The sequence below is a fragment of the Melopsittacus undulatus genome, chromosome 5 (genome assembly GCF_012275295.1).
Source record: "Melopsittacus undulatus isolate bMelUnd1 chromosome 5, bMelUnd1.mat.Z, whole genome shotgun sequence".
NCBI classification, from domain to species: Eukaryota; Metazoa; Chordata; class Aves; order Psittaciformes; family Psittaculidae; genus Melopsittacus; species Melopsittacus undulatus.
Window position 1 is genome coordinate 23,515,133 of NC_047531.1, and position 15,727 is coordinate 23,530,859.

Below are 15,727 nucleotides of genomic sequence, written 5' to 3' on the forward strand. Positions count from 1 at the left end.
TTGCAGAAGAATTAATAGCTGTCTAGATTTTTTTTTTATTTAATGTCATTGAGAGACTTTTTTATTGATGATCTTTCACACCAACAAGCTCTATGGTTAAATAAGAGCAGTAATATGAATTATTATAAGATTACACAAGAAAAGTTTGAATAGTGTATTCTGAATTTGTTAAATATTGTCAAGCTCTCAGACGAAATGTCTGTTTGACGGGTTATCCATCAAATTAGATTATATATGGAGGACGACTGAATAGAGGCTCTTTTAAGATTCCACAAAAGATTGTTTTCTATTAATAAAATGATGGGAAAAAAAGACAAATTTCAGAGTAATTTTTGAGGAAAGAGCAGCCTTTTTATTTTCATTAGGCTTTTATAAAATTAGTCAGCATAGTATGTATATGTAAATAATCTTTCTTTGGATTTTTTTTAATACCATAAGACTGCATAAGAAAATGCATTTAACATTAGTGGTAACAGAGACTGGATAACCAAATTTGAAAATTTCTTAAGAAAACTGACTCAGAGAATAGTAAATGAAAAAGAATGTATCAATCAATGTGCAGAAGTCAGGCAAGACTCCCCTGAGGGCTCTCAGCAAAATTTAAAAAACATATATTAACACAGAAAAAAAAAAATTCTTTCTGTCACTTTGGTGAGAAAATTGCAATTGCTCAGTAAGTATGGGACTGTTATTTTAAAAATAGATTTATGAAAAAATATTAATCAGGGCATTAGCTAAGATCTACTGCACTATGATCCATTCCATCTGTAATGATCCACACTGGGGATTTTTGCCCTGGGGACCAGAGTCAGAGGCACAATTCTGGATGTCCTTGGATCTGACTGGCATGCACCAAAATAATGTTTTACTGGCTCTGAACACCAATGAGTGGGGAAGACCATTATTGTGATGCGTAAAAGAAAGAGCATAGCTAGGATATAGGTACTTAAAGTACACTGTAGCATGTAGAACTGATGTGCACAGCAGTGTGTATTCCCATTTGATCCTCCTACCAGTTAAAAGCAGTGGCTCATTCAAGTGTACTTGAGAAATGCATTTAGAAGTTGAGAGCAGAGGAATACATGAAGCCCAGATACATACTGAACAGGTTTAGAAGGTTCCCATAAAATATTAACTCTTGCATCCAAGGGTTCAGCCTCACATGACATGTGATCAGCACCTTATTCTCTATTGCAGAATTTAATCTATTCACCTTTCTAGACCACACTTAACAGCTCACACTTTTCAGTAGCCTGCTTTTAGCTCTGTTCCTTCATCACTGCAGCTTTTCACACTCCTGTAAAACTGACCTTCTAAAATAGCTCCTTTCAGCAGTAAAAGCCTTTTTGTGGGGCCTGCTATCATAAATTCAGTGAAATAATTTTCACTCTAGTTTGTAAAGATCTTTCTCTTAGACAAACACATTCCTGGTTCAGCTAGCTTTCATCTCCTGTGTCATCCTAGAAGAAATATTTAACATGCACTTACGTGCTAAAATGAATGAATAATTCAGGAAGTGACCATACTGGCAAAGGTGAAGAGGTTGAAATACGAGTGTCACTACACACTCTTTTGAATACTATTAATGTAAATGCTGTTTCTATTTATATTAGCCAATTCACAAAGTTTAGTTAAAAGTTTGTGAACCCAGTTAAAACCAGATAAATAAAACATCCTGGTATGAGTTTTCAACCACAGCTTTTACTCAGAGGATAGCAATTCCCAAAGGGTGACCTTAATCACCTGACAGTGATGTACTGTATCATGTTCAGTTGTTTACTTATCTGTTCCTGAAACTGATGGATCAGATACAGGAGCTTGTTTATCATGTTCAACTCCTTGTCTGTTTGATTCAGTGAAAGTTTTATCAGATTTAACATGCTATGTATTTATCAGGTGATATGTGTGTTTAATGTGCAATGCAATAGATAACGATAGTGCTGTGAGGGCAGGGAATCTGTCAGTGTTTCCATTATAAACCCCATTTGCCAGAGTTTATCACTGAGCCACAGCTCACTGGTTGTCAGCTCAAATGCACTTTTAAAAAGAAAATTATATTTATATTGGTTTGGCTATTTTGTATTGAGAGAGCTGGTTTTAGGCATGCCTATTGTTTTCGAGGCTTTGTACTTAATACAGAAAAAATGACTTCCAAAAGCAAACAGAAGTGTTCTGTTTCACACTTCTATGCACAGAGCTTGCATTATCGTTAGTGGGTGTTAGGCCCATTTCTCATTTGATAGATCTCTATATCTTCACTAATGGGCAGCACAGCTCTTTTAGTTTAAACATAGACAAACAAAATGCTTTTGAGATATTTCATGCTTCTGGAGTAAACTGAGGCTTGAATAAAAAACAAAATAAATGATGTTGTATTTAAATTAGGTGAATAGGCTCTTTCCAACCAAAATTTCTGCTAATATAATGACAGGGTCTTTCTGCCTGGGAGAGGGCTGTCAAGAAATTCTTACAGTGAAAGAGAAGTACATCGGTTTGTTAGCCTGCATTCCTGCATGGTGCGTGACTGCTTGCGGATGCTTTCCTCAATTTCCTCAGGAAGTTACTGTTCTCCAAGTTCCCTAAGCCAATATATGTTTTTTATACATTATATAGTTATGTAACAAGATTCAAAGGGAAATACATGCATTGAAGGGATACAAAGAACATATATAGATGCATGAAATGTTGTCAACTGCAAGATGGCAGTTCAGAATATTCATTAAAAAAACCCCATTTCAGTGAACACTCAGAATAGCTAAAATATACCAGCTGCAGAATAAATGGGTTAGTTGGTCATGAATTCCATGATTGAAGGTGTGAAACATCATCCCCAACAGCAGAATATGAGTACTGGCACCAATGGGTGTATTCCCTGCCCTATAAAAAAGAGAGCATGGCAGGTTTAATGTACAATATACGCTAGTCTTTCTGCAAGAAATGTTAGCTTAAGCATAGCAATACCATTCACAGAGGGGAAGGAAGAGTGGGGTTGTAACTTCTACTTCTGAACTGCAGAGTGCTTTATAAATAGATAAATAAATAGATAAAAAACTTAGTTCAGGGACCTGGCTTTCAAGCTAGGAAAAGAAATCTGGCATTGTGGACATTCAGAAGTGTTTGGAGTCTGGACTGAAATATAAAACCCTTTTGTATTTCACTTCATCTCAATTTCTCAGGTGTAAAAGTCATGTTGGCATCAATCTTCCATCTATGATAAGTATCAAGGTGGTTTTGAAGCTTGGATAGACATTGTAACCTTTTCTGTGCAGACTTGCATCACTGTACTCACAGATCTGTGAACACTAGGTTGGAAAGAGTCAACTGACGTAGGTACAACTGTGGTTTCTACCACTGGCATAGTGCCTCAGTGTCATGCTAACTTTACATTTTTCTGCATGCAAGAATATCATGAGGAAGTAATTGTCAGAGATTTGTTTGTTTTTCCCACTGTGAAAAGGAGATTTGTAATTTCGAACAGATGACAACATACTGCCTTGACTGAAGCGAGACTAGATCTTCATCAAACTGCCTCTTTTACAGACTTCTGGAAAAAAAATGCACATCTTTTAACCTGCTTACTGACCTCTACAATGTCTGCATTTGTAAAATGAGTTTTTCTTTCTAAGCCCCGTTTCTCTGCATCAGATAGAAAGGGATGTAAGCCTTTCAACTTCAGGGAGAGCAGGATTTAAGCCTAAGAGATTTGTACATATTCAGAAAAAAATTAAGTGCTATCTAGTGCAAGTCTTATCACGAAATCATCCTGGCAAAATTTTTTTTGTTTCGTTCACAGCAGTGGAGAATCAGGCCATTTAAGTGCAAACTATTGGTGCATTTTAATGTGCTTTCACTAAATGGAAGGCTTTGCCATGACTTTAATGCTCTGATGAAAGTTCCTTTTTACAGTTAATGTCTGTGCCATTTCGCACAATGTTATAAATATTTATTGTGAGCAAAACATCTCTTCAGCATTCTCAGCAAGTATTCACAAACAGAATCCATATAGTATTTTCAATATTTTATGTTAATATTTGAGTTAGTGTTATAATGTCAGCAGGAGCTCTGAGGTTGGTATGATGGAAATCGAAAACTGCTATCAACGTTAGCACTGCATTCCTGCTGTCTCTTCAATAGCTCATGACAAATGTCAATGCTAATCTTACCCTGTTGATATGAAAAATGCCCCCAAAAAAACTGCAATATAGAAGCTATTTGAAAACAAAAATAAAGTGGTAGAAGTCTTGAGTATTTAAATCAGAAGCAGAAGCACATGCTTATGAATAATGCCATTTCAAATGAAGGTAGAGTGCCTCATATCTGCATACTCATTGGGTGTCAGGAAAGAATATAATAGAAAGTTCAGGTTGTGCTGCTGGTTTAATCAGTTATTAGTTGGAACATTGTGGAAATATTTTTCATGAAATGGAGAATGTGATGGGAATGGAAATAAGAGCCTTGCTCTGGAGAAAAAAAAAAAGCTTGTTGTGAAGTGTTGCTACTGCAAAACCATTGATTCTTGAAGACAGGAAATGTATCCATTCAAAGAAGTACATAAGGGTGATTTTTTTTGGCTATCTTCACAGGAATCCTGTTACCAGATAGGAAACAGAGTGATTTGATGAACTCAGTCTTCCTTGTTGAAAAAATTGAACTTTGTTTTCCTAAAGCTGCCTGCACCTTTTCAGATGTAAATAAACCAGACTAGACTAAGTTCTGCATCACTATACTCTGTGCATGACTGAGAGCAGGTATGGTAGAGCAAAACCATACAGAATGCAAAGACCACAAAATAGCTTAAATGTAATTTTATGTCATTTTTCTGAGTGGCAGTATGAAAGTATTTTTGATGGTTGACCCATCTGCAAGCTAGACTACTTAACAATGAGAATTAAACCTCACAGCAGGAGGTACCTGCTGTAGGTACTACATATGCCTGAATGAGACTTGGATGATAAGTGAACCCAGTCAGTCTCTGGAGCTGAAAGGTGGCAAGACTGCCTGGCTGCTAACCATGGCCAGGGGCCTCATCTGCCCTGGCACTGCAGATTCTTCATGAGGTCGTTTTGGACTCTGAAATTCATACTTCGTATAAATCAGGTTGCATCTGTGCTGAAAAACATTAAAGTCAGACAAGGCTTCAAAAGAATATGGCTCCCTCTGGAGCTGGCTGGCCATATCCACACAGCATAATTTGAACATGGTGGGTGTTATGATACAATTAATGATTTTTTTTTTTTGCATTTAATATTTATCTTCAAGTACTGCAATAGTACTTGAAATACTGCAGTAGACTGTTTAAACTCACTGGAGTAGTAGTGTACGGTATTTGTGTCTGTCATGGGTTCAGCAGTAGCTCATGCTCTGCCAGGGAGGAGGGAGAGATAGGGCACCTGGTCTGGGCTAGTCGGGGAGATATTCCATACCACAGCACGTCCTGCTCGGGGAGGGGACTGTAAGCTGGCTGGAAGGGAAGGGGTGAGCTCTCTCTTCCGGGCTGGCCTCGTGGCGGCAGGTGGTATCGTATGCTCTCTCCCTGTTTGTCTCCTCTAACATTGATTTGTTATTCGTAGCGGTAGTGATTTGTGTTATACCTTAATTGCTGGACTGATTATACCTCAATCCGTGGGAGTTGTATTCCTCTGGCTCTCCTTCCCATCCCTCCGGGAGTGGGAAGGTGAGGGGGGGGGGGGGGAAGGGAAACAAAAGGGGGAACTGTGCAGATTTAGTTTAAACCACGACAGTTTTTGGTGCCCAACGTGGCACAAACCCATGAAATAACAACAAATCTGACAGGATTTATAGTCATTTGTCACAATGCTGATTTATTGGCTCTCACAGTTTTTTCTCTTGATCTCACGGTATCAGGATTTTACCAATTACTTTTCATATATATTAGCTGTGTTAGTGTTTATCAAGTATGGGGTTTGGGCTAAGGTTCTCGTCTCATTATACTTTATGTTAATGACTTGTAATACAATAGAAGCATTGATCATGAAACTGATCTGGTTTATGTTCTCGGTATGGTCACCAACTTTATATTTTGGGAGGTATATAATAGAAGTGCTTAGCAATTTCACATCTTTTTTCTCCTTTTCGGGTGGTCAACCTGTGAAGAAGACATTCTTCTATCCTCCCAGTGTTCTCTCCAGATGGTCTACAACATCATTTGAGGGTTTTGAAGTTTTTGAATGGCCTTTTAATACTGTTGAGACTTGTATGCTGATTGTGATGGGGATCACCATATTAGCACGCATACAGAGTGTGTTTTGCCCACAATTACTTCATCTGATTTCAAGAGTTAAGCGGAGTCAGGTCTGGTCCTGTATTGGGGTTAAACGACGACACAGGAGGACCAGGAGATCTTCCCAGAAGCTGGACAGTCATGAGTGGCAGGGTGTGTGGGATAGTATGGGCAAACATCTAGGTCAGTGGGCCCCTCCAGTACTTTGGAATTTTACTTCCAAACAAGTGAAGAATCCGGAAGAATTAGTAAAAACAGCTAAATGGGGTGTGTTGTCGTCCTGGCCATACCAGAGATGGACTAATTACGGCAATGTGCTGGGGCTTGGCCTATGCCTATAGTGCCTTGTTTGACACTACCCAACCCCTTCAAAAAGAAAAAAATGTCCCTGGACCTGAGAGCAACACAGAAGTCAGCGCAGCTGTTCCAACTCCAAGTACAGCAGCTACACCATCCCCAGCGGCAAGTACAGTTGCTACCCAAACTTCAGCTGTGACAGACAGTACAGCTACCCCAGTAACGAGTACAGCCGCTATTCAACCCTCGACTGCGACAGACAGTGCAGCTACCCCAGCAACAAGTACAGTTGCTACTCAAACTACAGTGATAATCACTGCAGCTGAACTAGAGGACCATTTCGTACCAATATCGGTTGCTCCTGTACACACGAGAAAAACCAGAAAAGAGACAAGAAGGAAGAGGCAGGATGAAGAAACTATGCATCCACTGCCCGGTCTAGTATCTGATCAGGGGTCATCATCACATGACGAAGAAGAAGAGGTGACTTCTCGATCTCGGACCTCAACTGAGCTGCGGAATATGCAAAAAGATTTCACCTGTCAATCAAGGGAGCACATCATCACCTGGCTGCTCCGATGTTGGGATAATGGGGCTGATGGTCACGAACTAGCAGGTACAGAAGCCAAGCAGCTGGGATCACTTGCTAGAGAAGGGGGAATTGACAAAGCAATTGCAAGAGAGAAAAAGCCCCTCAGTCTTTGGAGGCGGCTTTTGGCAGCTGTGAAAGAGAGGTTCCCATACAAGGATGATGTTATGAGTCGTTCAGCCAAGTGGACTACTACAGACAAATGTATCCAGCCCCTGAGGGAATCAGCTATCATAGAGATGATTTACCACACCAAGCCGAAAAATGGGAATGTACCCATAGACCCAGATGAAGTCGAATGCACATGACCCATGTGGCGAAAACTTACACGGAATGCACCATCGTCATATGCCCATCCATTGCAACGGTAACCTGGAATGACATAGCACCACTAACAGTGGATGAAATGGTTCATAAACTCCGAGAATTCGAAGACAATCTTACTCCTTCCTGCCGCGGCCAAGTGGAGGGGAGAAAACACCGATACGATGTAGGTTCACAAAAGCTATGTTTATTGATTACAAGGCTGCTCTTAATATACTGTCTTACACGCAATCACGCATTACTTGATTGGCTGCCTCGCTTTGTCCACGAGGCATACACGCTCCCCTTTACCTTTCCTGATTGGTTTCAAACATTCGTGTCAGCTTAGCGTTACATCATGCTTTTGCAATTACTGGCATCCTGTTATTGCATTCCTGTTTTGCTGATCTTGACACTTCTTCCTCTTTTAACCTGGGGTCATAAGTTCACTTTCTCTCAGCTTGCTGTAGGCCTGTTCAAGCGCCCATGCTCAACCCCCAACACCTTCCATCATCTCAGCTGTGGAAAAACTGTCTCAGGATCTCAAACAGTTGAGGGACGATCTGTCTGATTTATCTAGCTCCTCACGTGTGCCAACACGCATTTCAGCTATTAACAAAAGGCGTCCTATTGCTCGAGAGAGAATATATATAAGATACACACCACGGCCACCCTATGGTTTTACCTGCGGGATCACGGAGAAGACATGACAAAGTGGGATGGACAACCTACTTCAGCCTTGGAGGAATGTGTGGGTGAATTGAAGAGAGGAGCAAGGGCCAAGATTGATCGCCCCATGAGAGCTGCAGCTTCAGTCTCTAGCGAACAGGTTCCCAGATGGTGCGGAAGAGCTGATTTTACTCCAGCTCCTGTGCTAAAGAAGAATAATCCCTTTCAACACGACTTAGGTGTCCAAGATTGTGATGACGATGACTATTAGAGGGGCCCTGCCTCCAGCCAGGCAGAGGTAGGGGACAATCGTATTTACTGGACTGTGTGGATCAAATGGCCTGGCACATCAGCCCCACAGAAGTATAAGGCTCTAGTTGATACCGATGCACAGTGTACCCTGATGCCATTGAACTGCCAAGGGGTGTGTCGTGGCTTGAGCAGTAGCAGTCATTTTTTCTCCTTCTTGTAGCTGGTGCAGTGCTGTGTTTTGACTTCTGGGTGGGAACAGTTGCTTGATAGCAAGCATGTTTTGAGGGTGTTTTTGTTCAAGGCCTTTTCTGAGCACGTGCTCTGCCAGGGAGGAGGGCAGGCCGGGAGGAAGGAGAGACAGGACACCTGACCCAGGCTAGCCAATGAGGTATTCCATACCATAGCACGTGATGCCCAGGATGCAACTGGGGAGAGAGCTGGAAGGGTGGACCGCTGGAGGAAAATGGAGGAGGGAGCACGCGGTGCTCGGCCAGGCAGGGTGGAGTGAGTTATGGGTCGGTGGCTGGTGGGGTGTTTTATTCTTTTTGCTTGTTGTTGGCTTTATCATTATTATTTGTAGTAGTAATGGCAGTAGTGATTTGTGTTGTGCCTTAGCAATTAAACCATTCTTATCTCAACCCGTGGGGGCTACATTCTTTGGATTCTCCTTCCTAACTCTCTGGGAGTTGAGGGAGCAAGGGGGTAGTGAGTGAGAGTTCTGTGAGGATTTGGTTTAAACCACGACAGGGTGGAACCCATCTATATTTCTGGAGTGACAGGAGGGTCCCAAGAGTTGACTGTACTAGAGGCTGAAATTAGCCTGACTGGGAAGAAATGGCAGAAGCACCCCATTGTGACTGGTCCAGAGGCTCCATGCATCCTCGACATGGACTACCTCAGGAGAGGGTACTTCAAAGACCCAAAAGGGTACCGGTGGGCTTTTGGTATTGCTGCTTTGGAGACTGAGGAAATTGAACAGCTGTCCACCTTGCCTGGTCTCTCAGAGGATCCTTCTGTTGTGGGGTTGCTGAAAGTCGAAGAACAACAAGTGCCAATTGCGACCACAACAGTGCACCGGCGGCAATATCGCCCCAATCGAGACTCCCTGATTCCCATCCATAATCTGATCTGTAGACTGGAGAGGCAGGGATTGATCAGGAGGACCCGCTCACCTTTTAATAGCCCCATATGGCCAGTGTGAAAGTCTAACGGAGAGTGGAGACTAACAATAGACTATTGTGGCCTGAATGAAGTCACACCACCATTGAGTGCTGCCGTGCCGGACATGTTAGAGCTGCAGTATGAATTAGAGTCAAAGGCAGCCAAGTGGTATGCCACGATTGATATTGCCAATGCATTTTTCTCAATTCCTTTGTCAGCAGAGTGCAAGCCACAGTTCGCTTTTACTTGGAGGGGTGTCCAGTTCACTTGGAATCGACTGCCCCAGGGGTGGAAACACAGCCCCACCATCTGCCATGGACTGATCCAGACTGCACTGGAACATGGGCAAGCTTCAGAACACTTGCAATACATCAATGACATTATTGTGTGGGGTGATACAGCAGAAGAAGTTTTTGAGAAAGGGAGGGAAATAATCCAAATCCTGCTGAAAGCTGGTTTTGCCATTAAACAGAGTAAAGTCAAGGGACCTGCACGGGAAATTCAGTTTTTGGGAATAAAATGGCAAGATGGACGTAGACATATCCCTACAGAAGTAATCAATAAGATAACAGCAAAGTCTTCACCAACTGATAAGAAAGAAACACAAGCTTTCTTGAGTGCTGTGGGGTTCTGGAGAATGCACATTCCAAATTACAGTTCAATCGTAAGCCCTCTCTATCATGTGACCCGGAAAAAGAATGATTTCAAATAGGGTCCTGAGCAACAACAAGCCTTAGAGCAAATTAAACGCGAGATAGTTCAGGCAGTGGCCTTTGGACCAGTATGGACCGGTCCAGATGTGAAAAATGTACTGTACACCGCAGGTTGGGAGAATGGTCCTACCTGGAGCCTCTGGCAGAAAACTCCAGGGGAGTCTCAAGGTCGACCCCTTGGTTTTTGGAGTCAGGGATACAAAGGCTCGGAGGCCAGCTATACCCCAGTGGAGAAAGAGATATTGGCAGCTTATGAAGGGGTTTGAGCTGCTTTGGAAGTGATTGGCACTGAAGCACAGCTCCTTTTGGCACCCCGCTTGCCAGTGCTGGGCTGGATGTTCAAAGGCAGGGTCTCCTCTACACATCATGCAACTGATGCTACTTGGACTAAATGGGCTGCACTAATTACACAACAAGCTCGGATAGGAAATCCCAGTTGTCCAGGCATTCTGGAAGTCATCATGGACTGGCCAGAGGGCAAAGATTTTGGAATGTCACCAGAGAAGGAGGTGATGCATGCCGAAGAGGCACCACCATATAATAAATTGTCAGAAAGTGAAAAGCAGTATGCCTTGTTCACTGATGGGTCCTGCCGTATTGTGGGAAAGCATCGGAGATGGAAGGCAGCTGTATGGAGTCCTCAGCGACAAGTTGCTGAAACTGCTGAAGGAGAGGGTGAATTGAGTCAGTTTGCCGAGGTGAAAGCCATCCAGCTGGCCCTGGACATTGCTGAGCGAGAAAGGTGGCCAGTACTCTACCTTTATACTGACTCATGGATGGTGGCAAATGCCCTGTGGGGGTGGCTGCAGCAATGGAAGCAGAGCAACTGGCAACGCAGAGGTAAACCCATCTGGGTTGCTGCATTATGGCAAGATATCACTGCCCGGGTGCAGAAGCTGGTGGTGAGGGTACTCCATGTAGATGCCCACATACCTAAGAGTCAGGCCACTGAGGAACACCACAATAACCAACAAGTGGATAAAGCTGCTAAGATTGAAGTAGCTCAGATGGACTTAGATTGGCAACATAAAGGCGAATTATTTTTGGCCCGGTGGGCCCATGACACTTCAGGCCATCAGGGCAGAGACGCAACGTACAAATGGGCTCGTGATCGAGGGGTGGACTTAACAATGGACACTATCGCCCAGGTTATTCATGAGTGTGAGACATGTGCTGCAATTAAACAAGCTAAACGGTTAAAACCTCTTTGGTATGGAGGACGATGGCTGAAGTATAAATATGGGGAGGCCTGGCAAATTGACTATATCACACTCCCCCCCAACCCGCCAAGGCAAGCGCTATGTGCTTACCATGGTGGAAACAACGACAGGGTGGCTGGAAACATATGCTGTGCCCCACACCACTGCCTGGAACACTATCCTGGGCCTTGAGAAACAGATTTTGTGGCGACATGGCACCCCAGAGAGAATTGAGTCAGACAATGGGACTCATTTTCGGAACAACCTTATAGGCACTTGGGCCAAAGAACATGGCATTGAGTGGGTATATCACATCCCCTACCATGCACCAGCCTCTTGGAAAATTGAACAGTACAATGGGCTGTTAAAAACTACACTGAGAGCAATGGGTGGGGGAACTTTCAAGCATTGGGATACACATTTACCAAAGGCCACCTGGTTGGTCAACACCAGAGGATCTGCTAACAGGGCTGGCATAGCCCAGTCAGAACTTTTACAGGTTGTAGAGGGGGACAAGGTTCCTGTAGTGCACATGAGAAATTTGCTAGGGAAGACAGTCTGGGTTACTCCTGTTTCAGGCCAAGGCAAACCCACTCGTGGGATTGCTTTTGCTCAAGGACCTGGATATACTTGGTGGGTAATGCAGGAAGATGGGTTTGACAAGATACCTGTAATTAAACTAAATTTACAGAGTAGAAAATTTGATATATATGAGCAAGTTTTCCTCTTCTTCCACACTGTCAAGTTCAGCTGAAGGAGAATATTGATATCAGCCTTGTACTTGATAAAGAGGAGAACAAGAAACTAGCTGCTTCTTGACAATTCCTTTCCAGGGTTATGTTAATGTTCCCTAATTCCTCTTTGGAGTAAGCACATACTACAACACTGAATCTTGTAATCTGAACTCTTAAAAAAGTAGTTTCACACTCACATTTTAGAGACACTACTTTCCAATGATGATGGTAAATTATGCTGTTCCTAGTGAAAAGCCAGAGGCTTTTCACTTGACTCTGTATATAAGACTAGTTCCTTTTTTCTCAAAACAAGATTCTGAGTGTAATAGAGTTCAGGAAAAAAAGAACTTAACAAGGGTCTCGGAATGTTTCACTTGTCTGAGATACCCATCCTTCATAATAGCCAGATTCGGGTCAGTGAACCATGTATAAAAAAATACAAAGAAATGAAATTCACTATTTTCATCCTTTGAGTAGGTTTTTACTTCAGAGTTAGCCTGCATTCTTTTTAGCAATTACTCCTAGTTGCTGTCCTGTTCACAAGAGCTCATTGTGACTCAAGTGCTACCTGACATATCTAGGACTGGATAAGAATCCACAAGGTGTTTCAGTCACCTTGTTGGGTAACTGAAAACCTCGTGGCCTTGAAACCATCATTGCAATTTACTCCTATTATCCAGACTATAGTTAAGTCCCAGCCTGAATTACAGAAGTGCAGATAGGCCTGCCATGATTTCTAGTATTAGATCAAGAAGAGGAAAATAGATACATTCTCTTGCAGTGAATGGAGAAAAATCACATAAGAGTGGAGATCGTTCAATTTAAAGAGCTGTGAACTGAACAACACAGATTAGGTATATGGCTATACCTCAGTGAAACAGTACCTATAGGAGAGGCCACATGCAGAGCATGCCTAGATCCTGATGATTTTCTAACCCCATAATTTTCTTGTTGACTATCTGGAGGCAATCTGCATGACTGTACCTGGCATTTAGCCAACACAGTGGGCACAGGGATGCTAAAGTTTTCTGACCGTGCCTTAGTACATTCCTGTAGAAATGTAGAAATCATAAAGTAGAAAATTATTTTGAGCAGAATAATTTGAGTCTTGAGTGAAGGCTAGATTTACTCTTCATAAATATTTCTATCTAGACACTGAGAGGGCTTTGCTGTGTGTCTGATGGTGTTTGACAAGGCTGAGAGATGATAGCTGTTGCATTTTGTAGTAAGTGAACATTTAGAGGTGTTATGGTCTACTTATATGTCTTTAAAATACATTTACCTCCCTCCTTCAATGATCTGAGCATGAAGCTATGCAGCAGACTAAGACTTACCTGCAATGAATAGAAATACATGGAAAAGTATTCACTTTATCTCTTGGTTCCCCAACTATCTGCTTTGCGAAGGAAGAAGAGGTCTTCTGCCTAAACTCAATAAATAAACATGATCTGAGATAGACATTTCCATTTGTAATGTTCTCAGAAGCTCAGCATCAGCCACTGTGCCCTTTAAGAAGCTGAAAGTACAGTGGAGAAGGCTGAATCCCAGATTATTGTATTTACTTGTGACAAGATGGAAACTTTTATCTGCTTCTAGGAAAAGGAGATTTTATCTGTACTGATAGAGGTTACTGAATCATAGATCCTACAAAGTTTTGAACTCAGTGGAGGCTGAGTAGTTTTGCTCCTTAAAGAAGACACCTTGACCTTACTGATCTTGCAAATTTGGTGACCTCTGGCTGAGTTCATAACTTCTCCAGAGCTGCTATGATGTGCTGGCACTTAAAGACCCATTATTTAGGAGCTATACTCAGAGGCTGTGTAATAGAGAACAGTTGTCTGCAAGTTTGTGAACTGGTTAGACCTCAGCATCATCCATTACATTTTCAGTTTCCCTGAACCTCTTCCTCCTTCCTGGCTGTCATCACAAAGGCTCCAAATCCCTTAAATTCAGCCAGCAGAGCATGACCTATCTCTTTAAAAATAAATCTGTTAACTGTGTTATCTTCTAGCTCCATTAAGATCCCTATTTCTCTGTGTTTGGAATTGCACCCGCCTATTTCCTTTTCATTTTGAGTCCTATGCATGTCAGTAAGTATCATGTCTCTCTAGTTCCCTATAGGGTGGTTGAAGAACATCTTTTGTTTTGGTATCATAAAAACAATGTCATAAAACTCATGCAATGCAACAAGAAAGTATATGAAACCCCAATGAAACGCTGCAGCAGTAGTGTCTCTAAAAATTGCTAAGCAGATATTATATTCTTGTATTTTTCATGAACAGGAGATTAATTTGCGTGCTACTGTTTCATCTCAGTAAATTTTTTTGTACTCTTATCTCTTCCCATCAAGAAGCCAGACTGCACTTGTAGGCACAACAATATATATTTAATTTACTCTGGTTGACATAGTTCATGGTATGAATAAAGCTGAAATTCATAACAGTGAGGATGAAAGAGCTATTTGTGAGGATCAGCATGTAGAAAAAAAATCATGAATTATTTGTGGGAACAACATTTGCTTGAGAGATATCCATTCAAAGTTCATATTTTTCCTGCAGGCTAAAAATTAAAAGGAAAGTCTTTCTTGATATTTGGCAGTTGAGAGTCACAGTTGTTTAGCTCCAGTTAAATGAAAATGTTATAAAGATCTTGAACTTATATAGTGTATCAAATAGGAGCTAATCCATTAGCGATAATGAATAGTGTATCCTGGCACTAGATGTTTATCGGCTCTTTTATAAACAGTCATGAATTAAGCCTAATACCACCTCTGAGGTAGATAAGGATTAGCCCCTTTTTTCTGGGTGGAGATTGAAATGCTTGGGAGAGGTGATTTGCCCAAGGCCACACTTGAAATAGCAGAGAAGCAAGCACTATTAAATTCAAGAGCCTTTTAACAGCTACTTATTGCAAAAGATGTATAAATAAATGAGTTTAGATCTTGTATTTATGAAAAAGTAGCTAAATTTTATTTCTAATACGGAAGAAACAGAAAATGTTGAAAAGATCCAAGACACAGCTGTAATATAAGATATTGCACTTGCTAAATATACCTTAATGGACTATATGGTTTTTGCCTTTGCAGCAAGGTAGACGCATGCATGCAATCCACAAGCCTAGAGCAGTGGATTCTCTGTGGATGTCCCCCTGTGATCATCAGGTTGTCTTGATAGCGGTCTCACTTCTTTCTGGATCTAGAGTGCCTTCCCTCTCCTCAAGCAGACTCATCCGAAACTTCTTTTTCAGATTTGAAAATGAAAAATCATAATTGCAACTTAGTAAGCAAATGTCTTTTTGCCTTCTGTCTTCTTTGTTGTCATTTTTCATTGCCTGCTGAAATCTTCATGACAATCTGTGTATCTTTCCCTCCAGCTGCAGCCATCCTGTAGATGCTTCCATTTGAATAACTCTCAAGTATACTTTGCCTGAGGGGCATAGATAGCTAGCCTTAGGCAATGATACTACTTTTGGAAGCAGAGAGAGTTTATGTAGATACAACTTCCTGAACCTGAATATCTCTTTCCAATTGCTGTTCTTTTGTCTGTTAAGGTACAAATGTTTATGAGGTG